Source organism: Adelges cooleyi, unplaced genomic scaffold, assembly GCF_023614345.1.
Source record: "Adelges cooleyi isolate 19-005CV unplaced genomic scaffold, UGA_ACOO_1.1 ACOO_flye_CR_arks_rails_tigmint_CR_PRNA_30, whole genome shotgun sequence".
NCBI lineage: Eukaryota > Metazoa > Arthropoda > Insecta > Hemiptera > Adelgidae > Adelges > Adelges cooleyi.
This window is the reverse complement of record NW_026095971.1, coordinates 7,001,451-7,014,025: the sequence shown is the minus strand read 5'-3', so window position 1 is coordinate 7,014,025 and position 12,575 is coordinate 7,001,451. Positions and strand designations below refer to the sequence as shown.

Genomic DNA, 12,575 nt, shown 5'->3' with positions numbered 1-12,575 from the left:
CAAACATGTAGGTACTACATAATATTATGATGACCTCCGAGCCGTGCGGTCCCTTCGTTATTTCTTACGTCGTTGCGGCCCGTCGTGTGCTCGGACCAGCATGAAATTGTTATGTGTTCTACCCGAAATGGTAGCATTAGTACTTGGGGTACGCATGGGTGCGTTATTATACGCTGGTCTGATGGTCCAATGCAATCTGTCGGGTGCTATTGGCTTTTCGCGTATTACGGGTTGCCGGTAGTATATATTTTATCCTTTTGATAATACAAAAAATAAATACAAAGCACCTGCACGACAGTCGTTTGTAGGCATTCGCGGTGTTCGACATGTCCCAGTCAATAGCTGGTATTATATAGCTGTGATGTTTCTTTATTATTATTTTATTATTTTGCCCGACGTGCAAGGTCAGTGGATTTTTTTTTGTATTTTGTGGGGGGGGGGGCTCTTCCAACAGGTTCGATCGAATTGTGATTTATATCAGTGGCACGCGTCATTATGATATACGAGCAGCCGCATGTATAATGGTTTATCCTTGGTTCATCCATAATGTAACGGTTCGGTGGCTTATCGTTTACAGTTACACATTTTTCTTCGTTAAAACTATAACTCGAAGGAATATTTATCGGATAACGTTCTTGATAAACGTTTGTTTGAACACATTTCGGGACCGGGACGTCTGGAACATCAGATGCACAGTAAACGTTACGGAAACGGGTTCGACGGCTCCGTTGGGATTAAATCAAAACAAACAAAATCCCACTGCGATTCTGTAGCTGAACAATAATTCTTTGTATCGCGCCCCTCCCCCCGGGCCTTACGTGCTATTTGTCGTGGCTTTATTTTGTAAAACTCAGTTGACACTTAAGAGAGAGAAACTACCGTGAGTCATTGTGTAATAACTCCCCATAGTTATTGTTATTAAGGTTTTCGAATAAAACCGCAAGAGAGGAAGAGAACGAGTGACAATGAGGGGTTTTCGAGAAAAAAAAATATCGCTGCTTGCCGTACCGGTGATGTATAGCTATAGCGTAATGGTTAAAAAGAGAAATATGATAATGTTGGCGTCATGAAACTTAGATAATTTCTAGAGACACCTGCAAGAGATGTTATCGTTCAATAATACTCAGTGCCTAACCGCTGGAGTGATAAAAATTACCATTTCCGAATGTTCAGAGACGACAAATGTTACTTCATTATCAAACCCGCGGTTTCTTCTATATAAATCAGCTCTGCGAGCTCCATTAATATTAACAATATTGTTTTTCAAACAAAACCTCAACTATAATATTTTTCAACCTACCGCTTCTAGTTAGCATTCAGTTTTGATATTTCCAGATATATTTTTACACAAACAAATGTTACTCGAAATAACGTTAAAATTATCTCGATTAACATCAATATCGATAATTGATTTGCGAAAGTGACGTGTAAATCGTGCGTTTAGCTTCAATAGAAGTAATAACTTTACAGTGATGTGTTTTTCTTATTATTTTTTATCCGATAATAGATAATAAATAATTAGAGATGATTAATACGAGTATGCTTCCACGTGAATTTGTGGATACCCCACAGTTAACTTCTTACTGTGCCAGATTTTTTTTCTTTATGGTGAACGAAAGCGGTCTGTGTTTTTGAAGTTTCAAAGTTTAAACCAAAAATCCTGACATTCCGACTACTCACTTCAATTTTGTAAAGATATGCGAGTTCTTTAGCCACTTTACTAGGTTATGTATGGAAACGGATTTCTATATGTTTGCTTTTTTTATGTAAAAAAATTACGAAACCGTCCGCTTTCAACCCCTTTAGTTTTAAATAATATTAGTTGACCAATGTATGATGTCATTTCAACATTCTATGTTTTGATTGAAAGAAAACATCATGTTATAATAATATGTAAATGTAATATTATTAAGGTTTCTGCCGTCAATTATTTTTAACCTTAGGGTTAATGACTAATTGATTTATGGAAACTTTAAATAGGTAAAAAATTGTGACTTAAATTTTCTCTTCTACTGTAAAACAATTTTTAATTTTTCAATAACTCATACGAATAGTACTCGATATCGTCTTCATAAAAAAAAACAAAGTAGGTTATATACCTTTTGATCTAAAATCTTCGTCTTTCTTAGAACTATTTTGTCATGTTTAACATAAAATATAGATACTAAAATATTATATAGTACAGCTATACTGCATTAGCAGTTTGTACAATGGTTTTCAAGTGTTGGATTTAATAGTAATGTTCCATAATTAATAATTATGATAAATGATTACCATACTACAAACATCCATATTGATTTTTTTTTGGTAGCTGTAGATACATATTCCAAACAAAGTAATTCCAACGCTAGAATACTTACTTTCTTAGCTTTGCGTTAAAGGTAAACATTGTTGTTTTGTGACAGAATTTGTAGTTCTGAGTTATTTACCTCACAAAGTTGACTTAAACACAGCTTTAAATCATTTAGCCCCATTAGTAAATAGATGTATTATCTTTTAAAATTGTAAAAACAAATTTCAATTATCGGTGACACCGTGCGCTAAGTCTTTTAAAAAATTAGTTTTTGCCAATGAAACTTTTTATGAAGTTTTGGTGCTTAAAAGTTTATCGTAGTCGACTGAGATATAGAAGCAAACCGACCCGCAACTAGAGAGCTGTTATATAATTTCAACAATTTTGTAATGCATTTGGTAGCTTTAGATTTCTATTACTGTACGAAATATATTGTTTAAAACAAAACGGTCGTATTGTTCATTGTGTGTGAAATACATAAAATAGTTTAGTAAAAAAAATTAACGCCGCGCCCTACTCAGTTAGGACAAACAGTATGTTTTATTACTTATTGTCCACCACATTCGCTAGCATGGAATCCTTTTATGCTCATTGAAAATGCTTCCTCTGTAAAAATATTGCGACGGCAATTTTTCTATACATTTTTCCATGTGTAAAATATAAAATATTTATTGAAGCGACGGTTTTGCCGGTAGAGAATCCACTTTGCGCACGTACGGTCATTATGTCTCCTTTTCGGTCGAACGGGCCCATTTTTTACACCTTACACTATCGGTAGACATAGTGCCGATAGATATTTTTTTGAAGTCGTTATGTACAATCCATTTTACGAGTCAACCTTGAATCCACTAGACCGTTTATGTAGGTATACTATATTTAAATGTTTACTCCTTAGTATGAATACTGTGTTTTACAAAACATACATTTCAATAATACAAAAAAAGTATTTTAATAATATTCGCTAAATAAATTTTGCAAATCATTTTTTTCTGTGTCACGATTAATAGAATTATTATAAAATAATTGATACGTGTTGTTAAAAATATACGTTATAATATAGCACCATTATCTATTTAACATTTTATATTACACTCAAATGTTTTTTGTATGCAAGTATGTCTGGCGTCACAAGAATAAAAGAACTTTTTAAAAGAGAAAATGATGTTTTCTTACAATAGCCATTTAATTTAATTTTCTATACCACAAAAAATGTTACACGTACACTATCATTTTGACGCTATCGACGTTCTTAGATGGATCCTGAAGTATTAACAGTAAGTGGGCGTTCAATGTGAAACTTCAAGGGTGCCGGTCTTCTGTTCGCCGCAAACACTACCTTTACATAAATCATTCATTGTAACGAAATTTGATATGAATAATATACATTTTATCCTGCGAAGCACGTAGTGACGTTCAATACCGCAATTTCAACATACTTCTAAAAATATAAGCAACATGAGTAGTACTTTTGTGCATTCCCATCTCAAGATTTTTAGCATCAACACGGTGGTAAATAGATACAACTGACATAAAATGGAACGTTCTTTTTTGTAAGGTGATATTTTTCTAAGGGTCTTGTAGTTTATTTTTTATTGGTACAGCTATGTAAATTCAAATGATCAAATATGTTGTACACAGTTGGACCTCAGGTCAACATTTTGTTGAAAACGGTATTCATACATCTCCATATTCTAAATCTTCAATAATCCTGAAGGACTCAGAATTCCCTTCGACATTTGAAAATATTACCTTAATGGTTGAAAATGGTAAATTTTCATGTATAATGTATAGATCGTTACGAATGTTTCATTATTCAGAATATTAAATTTTAGCCGCTGGCGCTACTGTTTATGGCTTCAGCACTCAAAACGACTTCACCGTCTCGCATATGTGATGTAATAAAACACTATTAAAGTTTAAGTATGTTTATTTTGTTTTAGATCATTTCTCAGTTGAATACTTTAACGTGAGTCTTAATAAATCTAGAATTATTAAATTATTAGCATGGAACATGCTTTAGTCTTGGCCCCACAGCCCGAAAACGACACTAAATTGAGACACTAAATAACGACACTAAATCGCGATACTAAATTGCCATCGAAATAATAACGTGTCTTTGTCGTCATGCATGAGGTTCATTACATTGACCAAAATGTTAAATATTGATAAATGTTGCCAGTAAATCGATTAAGGCCAGATATTATAAAACAACTAAAAAACGTTACTAAGAACTGTTACTGTTCCATAAGAATTTACAATTATTTTGTCATAACTTGTTAGTAATTAACTTTTTCTTAAGCTAATTTAAACAAATTTTCGGATTTATTTTTGCTAAGATTAGTCAATACTCAATGGACTTAGTTAGTATTTAATTTGTACCTGAACTGGTTAAAAACTTGTAATTTAATTACCAATATATTTCTTTTAACTCAACTTAAATCTAATCACATTTTACATAAACCGTTAAATTTGCCTAGGCTCTCCTATTGTGTTTATATGTTTTTATTATTCAGTTTAACGGCAGCAATTTCAAATTTCAATATAATATGTACTATTTATTGAGAGCTATATATTATGTAAAATGTATGAAGTACATATTACATTACGTAGGCAAGAGATGTTTTTTAACATTTCTATTTTCCAGATTTATCATATTAACTATTTTTCTTTATTTAGTTTTTAACAGAGAATCACATTTAACTTTTAACATTTTTAATATACCTGTACATAAATGCTAATAAGACTTTTTGTTTAGTTTCAAAATAACGTTCACGCATAAAAAGAAAATCAATCATCAAGACTTTTTTAAGTTACTAAAACAAACAATAATGTAAAAACTGAACATGAAAAATATATTTTTTTCTCTTGGATAGCTGACTTTTATGTTAAAAAACGTTCTACGTCCATGCTATTTGTCACTTATTTTCCTTAACATACCCGGACGAAACTGGACAAATACACCATTATTGTGACACATGCAAAATACTTTATAAACTGCCTTGAATCTACTAAACTTCCGTACTTATGTCATTTGTCACGTTTTGTGTTGGACTTTTAGTTTAACAAGATTGTAAGCCAAGTGGGTTATTTGTTTAGAGTACAAGAGGCACTTTGTTTAAAGTTTTGTAAAACAATTTGTATCAATTGAAATTATTATTAAATTGTTTTAGCTTCCTTATTTATTTGAGCAATGACAGTTTTATTTTGATGGTTTATATTAACAATTGTAGATTGAAACAACAAATTAAGATATTTACAAAAGAGATTAAAAAAAGCATTAATTTTCTTTTAAAATTTTTGGTTATACCTTAATTATATAATATTATAGTTTATAATTAATTGATGGCATTCTAAATTATAATATTGCTAATAATTCATAATTTTTGTAAAATAAGAATAATCGTTTTTTGGAATTGGAACATTATTTTTTGTCAATATTCTATTTTAAAAATATTATATTATATTAATATTAGTTATAAATCAATGAATTCTTAAGCATGTAACACACTTGTGTGGTATAAAACAAATAGTTCCTTATTTTTGAAATAATAAATAATAAATTACAAAAATAAAAAATTGTCTTATTCATCTTATTCAATGATGTATGCAAATTATTGTTAGGTATTGAACAAAATAGACAGTTGGAAAATTAAATTATCATAAATGCAAATATTGAAATTAGAAAAAAGGTTTATGAGGCAGTTCAAGAAAAACGAGTAATTGTATCAGCATGGTCTTGTCATGCTAAAAGAGTGTTAAACATCGAAATTTGTATTTTTGCAGACAATTGGGCAGACATCTATACCAATATTATGTATTCTAGGAACGTTTATGAAGTAAAAAAGAATGGAAACGAGTACCGACAAATAAAAATATATCACAAGTCGTTATTACTGAGGGTCGTAATAAAAAAAAATTACACTTTTATTACAAAATGATAGATTGGAAATTGGGAATGCAATTGAGTAATCAGAATTTGCCAAACAAAAGAGTGTGTTTATTAGAGGAGTACTCCGCCATAGAAACGAAATTTCTCTAGCTCATTTAGTTTAGTTATTAGTTCTCAAATTAAAATAAAGTTTCTGGCTTTGATGGCAGAATCAAAAAACGTTTTTTGAAGTGTTGTTTTTGTAAAATGTATGTAATATGTTTTAGTCTTTTGAGCTAATGTTTTCGATTTACTAAGAACAATTTTTAAAATAAATTAGTAAATCCCCAACTTTTTTCTATTTACATGTTCCTTTAAGAAAAAACAGTTTACTTTAAAAGTAACTTCTTACTATATCGGATTGTTTTTATCAGCGTTGGTTAAAATACAAAAATAATAAACAACTCAATTTGTATCTTTCTTTGGTTAACGTTGTAATGAATAAACATTCCATTGTCTTAAATTATTTCAATAGGCAACACGAGTTAAACACAGTTTCCATTACAATATCGATCGTATTATTTTTCTATAATTCAACAAGCATCGACGAGCGAGCATTAAGCGAAATAAAATCAGATTAAACAATATTTGCTTAAATTTACATAATTGTTTGAATTATTTTTTTGGCTATAGGAACTAATATATTATTTCAATTGTTGTGCGTCGTTAATTTTACTGAGTTTACTAAGTCATCCGATAAATAACAAAAGTCAAGATCTGTATAAGTCTCCAACAGTTTTCTATACTCAGGAAAACGTCATGATATATTATACAATTGATTATTGCTAGTATTTTTTTTTTTTGTTATATTGAACAAAATCCGTCGTATGTACGAGTAGCAAGGTCATTTTTTTACTCATTTGTCGGTTTTTATATTAAAATCTTGTTTATTGTACACTAATTTAGTAGTTTTTATACAAATCTAATATGGTTGAAATGTTTATCTTTTTTTTAGGAATTTTATCGATGAATATTAATTACTTTTTTATTTAAGGTGAGGTATTATTTTCTACATAATATTATATTTTGTACAGAAGCGGATTAGGTGGGATAGTTCTATGACCACGCGTGTGTTAAATATTTGACAACATTATTAGGCCGCTATTGATTAATGAATACCCAAATCCGAGCAAAAGCAATTAATACATTACTACTGTCATACATTTGTATCTTATGTATAATATCATGAATTTATGTATTAAATGATCGCCCTAATGTGTTCGAGGGGACGGTCGGATTAATAACGCGTTACAATTGAAAACCAATTACCACGTTCTATAATACTATGGTGGCCGAATAAAATTATAACTGCTCATGCAGAAAACTATATAATATATATTATGTCAACTGTTCGAGTTTTCTTTTAAATTCAACAACCGCGTGATGAAAACACAAAGTTCTGCATTCAAATTAAATTATTATACTATCTCCAATATGAAAGATATTTAAAGTAACACGCGATTTACCTGTACAAAATTACAAACAAACAAATTCATTGAATAAATGAAATATACATCTGTATATTAAAAGGTAACTTTTTATGCTTATTATATTATTTTTTGTTCACCACAAGTAAGGACTGCTGACATCTATTACTATAATTTGTACACTTAGATGCACCTATATAAACATTTGAATAGGGCATTTAACAATATATTTCGATATTGAATTAGTATTTAACAACAACTTTAATAGTTCGCACTTCAGACGCATTTCAAGTGCAATCTCAAAAATTAATACAGTAAAGGGGGGGGGGTTAGCAAAGCTAAAGCTGATGTCTAAAGTTGAATTTTGGTAGAAGAACAGAGATATACTCGTTATTCAAGAAACCCATACAAGTGAGTAAGATCAACTCTAAAAAATAGGACCTTTTATAGGCTACACCATCATTGACACTACATTTCATAATAAATATGGCACTGCTACTACGTAGAAAGCGATCTAAAATGGAACCATATAAAAAACTCAGATGACATCAACATATTTTGTGCATAATTTTTACAAAGCCCCGAGTATTGATTGGCCTACTCCTGTACTCCAAATGCCCCAACATCCAACTAAATACATTGGTAAATTTAACAGTCGCCATAATATGAGGGCGTAATAATAAGAAACCGAAATGAGAAAACATCGTTGTCTTACTTAAACCTAGAAATCTTATGGTGCACAAATCAGCTGGCTCAATTTGGATGCCTTCTACATCTACATTAAGGATTTCAGCCACTGAACTCAATATATGGAACGCATATTGCCAATAGTCGGCTGCTTATGAAAATGTCCCCTGGTAGAAGGCTGCCATTTTATGTACCGATATATTTTTTTCTATGATTTATCATATATATATATATATATATATGACGGTTGTATCATCACCTAACCTAACATTTTAATACATGTCATGAAAAAGTGACGTAGAGTTTTTACTTTCTATGAAATGGTACACAAAATGGCTGTCCCCAGGTGGGGACATTTTTCAATATAAATACGCAGCAATAACAATAGCCTTAGGGCTTAGTCTACTTCGCTGCATATTACGCCTCTCCATTATGGACAATCAGCTCGCAAACATTATGCGAATCATCTCTGGTACTGTTAATAGATAAAATTACAAATTACATGTTTTGTACAATATTGATTAATAGACGTCAAAATGTAATATTCTTGATATTTTTTTATTAAGTTACATAGAGTACATATTTAATTATAAATGCTACATCTTATCAATTATTATTTTAAGTATTTCAATCAAAAGTTTAAAAAAAAAAACATCGGTACGAACAAATGAGCAGATTTTATAAGGGTTTATAATTTTTTCAAAATTCACTATTCCTATAATCAGAATTGTGCATCATTCTAACGAAGCGTTAACTAAATAATAAATTATTTAAGTAAAATTTATTTGAATAATTTCAAAAATAATTATTCAAACAATTGTGTATTCGAATAATTTATATATATATATATATATATATATATATATATATATATATATATATATATATTCAAATAAATTGTGCAATAATTATTCGAATAAAAATGTGTACAACACTGCCTATAATATAATTTATCTTAAAAGAATTATTTCTTTAACTTTTATAAGGTGAAATCTTGTCTATGGGCGTTTTCTTATCTTTACCTGCTAATGTTAATAGTATAAATACTAAACATACCCATTATACTATATTGTTTAGATTGTATACAACAAATAATAACAAATAAAGAATAAAAAAATACGAATAAAACATTTTCGTGACAAAATTAAGTTCCATTGCCTTTATTCAGTGAAATCAAAACTCAATACCTCGATAGTCTAACCTAAACGGGTAATACAATTCTGTAAACACTGACCTGATTGATAAATTCTATTTTACGTTTTAAAAAAATGTTGTGTTACAGTTTTTCAAGTGAAACCAGGTTTTCATTAATTTTTATTTGCGTTTTTATTATTATATAAATAGATACTTTTGAAAATTCGTTGCGATAGTAAAGGGCCAAAACGATGAGAATTTAGACGACACACATAAACATTTAGTCTCTGTGTTATCGTTCTATAAGCCGGCCGTCATGCATGCCTTATTATTATTGAGGCGCCGCCCATGCATGTATCGTATGTGAGTGATGTACCGTCTTTATGTTTTGTTAACTTATACGACGACAACAGGCTGTGAAGCGCGACGACCTTACCTGACATTTAAAAATTGCACCCTTAAATATCCTCTGTGGGACATACTGAGTTGAACGAACCGAAAAGTTTGTTGCTTCGAACATTAAAAGGGTATTGAATTTACACGACAAAGGTTGACCAAAATGATGATTGGACGACCAATCGATGACCCATTGTACGACAAACTCGAACCTTGACGAAAAGGCATAATGGAAAAACGATGAATGATGAACGGCCGGATGAAGCTGCCGAGGCAAAAACGTATTAAGATTTCCATAAAAAAAAAAAAAAAGGAAGTATCGTGCGATGACAGGCCTGTCGTGCCGGCAGTTTATGAAACCCGAGGTCCGGAATTAACTTCGGTGACATTCTACAATTAAAAAATATACTATTAGTAGCTTTATAAATATACGTATTTGTTCCTACATAGTAAATTATTTCTCCAAACATTAAAACATACAAACATGGCACAATAAAACAAAAGTAAATTATTTTTACTAAATAAGTTGTTTATGTAGAACTAATATGAAGCAAACACAAAACATTTAACACCCTCTTAGTTTTAAATTATATAATTGTTTTCTTATAACACACCATAATAATTAGTGTTATTATTAATATTATTTATTATGTTTATGAATAATGTATTGTATTTTTATTCTATATACAAATTTTAAATTATTCTAAAATACAAATTCCTTGAAAAAAATCGTACAATTTTTCAAGAAAACTTTTTTTAGAATATTATAATTAATAAGCTTAAAAATTAAATCAAATATAAAACTTGATTGTTGTTAACTTTAAATCTAATAAATTAGAGTACCCATATGCAGTTACGTTCAATAAATAAATAAATAAATAAATAATAGGTACAGTTATTTGTAACATGGTTACGCCATTTAAACAGTTGTGCTATTTTTGGGACACCTTTTACTACTAGAGTAAGTTTACTAATTAATTTGAGTTAAAAACCTAACATCACAAATTATAACGTAAAGGTTTTAGGAATTGTATGTCATTAGATCTATCTATTGTAGTATAACTTATTTCTTTTAATTACCCATGTGTTATAGAATTTTATTTTTATATGTTTAGATAATAATTATTATTAAATCTATACTTCAAGACTTCTCAGCATAGACCACAAAGTTATTTATTAAGTTAAGAAACAATAATGTTTAAAACAAATAACCAAAATAATAACATAAAGTATGTATCTGTAAATTAATAATTACATTTTACAAAATTATTGACATTCTACTACCATTACGTATTATCTATAACTTATATCTTCTATAACTTATTCTTTATCATTACTATTATTATTTATTATTTTTTTTTTTAGGGATAATTGAATACGTGATAATTGGCTCTTAACGCAAAACTGCACGTGGACATAGCAAACGGGGTTCTTTATTGTGTTGTAACTAACTATTATGCGAGCTTAACGAAAACACATACTATATCGTAATATTAATTAACCGAAATGGTCATTTCCGGTCAAGTAACTGTTGGAAAAATAAATAAATTATATTGTTTTTAACGAAATACAATAATGAAACAATCGTTCTCATAGGGCACGTGTTGAGTATTGTGTTTGAGTTTGCAAAGCAAAAAAATTGTAATCATAATAACGATAGAATTCGATTAAAGCCAATTTATTTCCAACAAAAATCGTTCAGCGACGTTATTAACGGGTATTAATAAAAGCAGCTTACTCGTTTGGAATACTGTAGTATAATAAAATTTGCCAACTTAATTTAGTAGGTAGTACACAACAAAATAATCAATTTGGTTACGTCGTTATGATATGAATAAGGGTTTAGATATTAAAACACTGTTGTTATTATCTAATCCCCAATAACAATCCCTAATAAATAACAACAATTTGTTCTGTTGTTATTAAAAGCAATACGAGGTAGATTCAAAATAATTAAGAAAATATAAAAATTGAATGTTATTTGATCCTGTAAAAAAAATGCTTCTCTTAATAGACCTATTAAAGATTCGGATATTAGTTAAAAGAAAATTAATTACATTCTTTATGTTGTTAAATATATGTTGCAAATACTCATCAACACTATTTATTCGAAGTTGGTCCATACGGAACCTACTTCTTTTTAACTTACGCATTTTAAGTAGAAAATGTGTTCTAAAATAACTAATAATTAAAATAATTACTAACGTAGTATAACTATAATAATAAACGTTAAATAAAAACTTAAACAAATTAATTCTTCTTCACTGACATTTACAACTCTATTATAGTGTCGCCATCACTAAATCCCTCCATCTTTATCGACCTTGAACAATTGCCTTCCATTCTTGCACTCCCAGAGCTTTAAGATCCTCTTCTACTACGTCCGTGCCTCCTCTTTCTCGGTCTGTCTCGAGGTCTTTTCCCTTCCGGTTTAGAGGAATTAATTACTCTAAATTTTTTTTTTAGTCCCTCTAAGTTATATAATGTTAAATTATAGTTTTTACGAACCTTTTTCAAGGAAGTAATAAACAATACAATAAATGTACACAAACAGGATATTAAGGTCTTATGGAGATTTTACACCCGGTTCGCGACGCTAATCAATTGACCAGATCAATTAATAACGTATCATAAACGTAAACGTCTAACTTTATGTCATATATTATACTAATATTAAAATAATGGACATATTTTCATTGGACAATTTTTC

At 29.5% G+C, this 12,575-nt stretch overlaps 1 protein-coding gene across 1 annotated transcript in view; it reads left to right on the top strand.

The window, feature by feature from the left end:
• The window catches only part of LOC126838310 (G-protein coupled receptor GRL101-like), a 79,861-nt gene that overhangs the window by 15,763 nt on the left and 51,523 nt on the right, over positions 1-12,575 (top strand). The window lies entirely within an intron of this gene.